Source organism: Serinus canaria, chromosome 3, assembly GCF_022539315.1.
Source record: "Serinus canaria isolate serCan28SL12 chromosome 3, serCan2020, whole genome shotgun sequence".
Classification (NCBI taxonomy): Eukaryota; Metazoa; Chordata; class Aves; order Passeriformes; family Fringillidae; genus Serinus; species Serinus canaria.
The window spans coordinates 111863413-111865382 of NC_066316.1; positions in this window are offsets into that span (position 1 = coordinate 111863413).

A 1970-nucleotide genomic window follows, 5' to 3' on the forward strand; every position below is an offset into this window, starting at 1 on the left:
AAATGTGAATTCCTGCCGGTGGAAGCAGCCGCTGGAATTTTTATTCCAGGGAAATGGAAAAAGGGACAGGGGAGGGAGGGAGGGAAAGAGGGAGGGAGGGGGGGAAGGAGAAGGCGCTGCCATCCCATTTTTCCCCCTCTGGAGCTTCCCAGTTTTCCAGGCAGGGAATGGGGACACCCCCCCCTCCGCAAATCCTTTCCCATTCCTCCATCCCTGGCTGGATGCTTTTTTCTAGGGAAAAAAATGGGAAATGGGAGGGTCCTTCCCTTCCCTTGGAATTCGGGGTGGGAAAAGGGAAAAGGCAGCTCTGCGGGGGGTGGATCCCGCGGGATCCCTCACCCTGCCACGTGCCGCGGGCTGGGAATGGGATGGCGTGGTCGGGAATGGGATGGCGTGGTTGGGAATGGGATGGTGTGGTTGGGAATGGGATGGCATGGCTGGGAATGGGATTGTGTGGTCGGGAATGGGATGGCGTGGTCGGGAATGGGATGGCGTGGTTGGGAATGGGATCGAGTGGTCGGGAATGGGATGGCGTGGTTGGGAATGGGATCACCTGGTTAGGAATGGGATTGAGTGGTTGGGAATGGGATCGAGTGGTTGGGAATGGGATTGCATGGCTGGGAATGGGATGGCGTGGTTGGGAATGGGATCGAGTGGTCGGGAATGGGATCAAGTGGTTGGGAATGGGATCAAGTGGTTGGGAATGGGATCACCTGTTTAGGAATGGGATGGCGTGGTCGGGAATGGGATCGAGTGGTCAGGAATGGGATGGCGTGGTTGGGAATGGGATCGCATGGCTGGGAATGGGATCAAGTGGTCGGGAATGGGATGGCGTGGTTGGGAATGGGATGGAGTGGTCGGGAATGGGATCAAGTGGCTGGGAATGGGATTGCATGGCTGGAAATGGGATCAGGTGGCTGGGAATGGGATTGCCTGGTCAGGAATGGGATCATGTGGCTGGGAATGGGACTGCATGGTCGGGAATGGGATGACCTCACTGGGAATGGGATTGTGTGGTTGGGAATGGGATCATGTGGCTGGGAATGGGATCCCATGGCCAGGAATAGGATGGCATGGTTTGGAATGTGATCACATGGTCAGGAATGGGATCACATGGTCAGGAATGGGATGGCATGGTTGGGAATGGGATTGCATGGTCAGGAATGGGATTGTGTGGTCGGGAATGGGTTCGTGTGGTCAGGGATGGGATTAAATGGTTGGGAATGGGATTGTGCAGCCAGGAATAGGGTGCTGTGGTTGGGAATGGGATCACCTGTTTGGGAATGGGATTGTGTGGCTGGGAATGGGATCATCTGGCTGGGAATGGGATTGTGTGGCTGGGAATGGGATCGCCTGTTTGGGAATGGGATCACATGGTCAGGAATGGGATCGCCTGGTCGGGATTGGGATGGCCTGGTCAGGATTGGGATCATCCCATCCACGCCGGGATTTTGGGGTGACAGATCCCCAGCCACGGCTCGCTCCCACTGGGAACAGGGCAGGGAAGGAATCCCCTCCTCCAAACCCCTGGAAAATCATCTCCATCCAGGCGGGAGCGGGGCTGGGCCCCTCCCCTCCCATCCAGCTGTATCCATAGGGATGGATCCCCTTTTCCCACCCATTCCGGCTCTGGTGGGCGATGCCCACGTTTCATCCCGTGGGAACGCCACGTGAGGGCTGGGGAGCGGGCACGGAATGCCGGCGGATCCCAGGGAAAAGCAGGATTTGGGGTGGGAATGCCGGAGCCAGGGAATCGCTCCCAGCCGGGTTATCCATGGATAACCGGAATTGGAGCATCCCCACCAGCCTTGCCTGGAAAAGTGGATCCCAGCTGGATATTCCCAGATTTTCTCCCCGTTCCCACCCCCCCCCAGCAGCCTCTGGGTTATTTTTGGGATTCCCAGGGCAGATCCCAGCAGGATTTGGGGAGGAGGGCTGGGATTTTATCGGGATTGGTGGGGCGTGGCAGG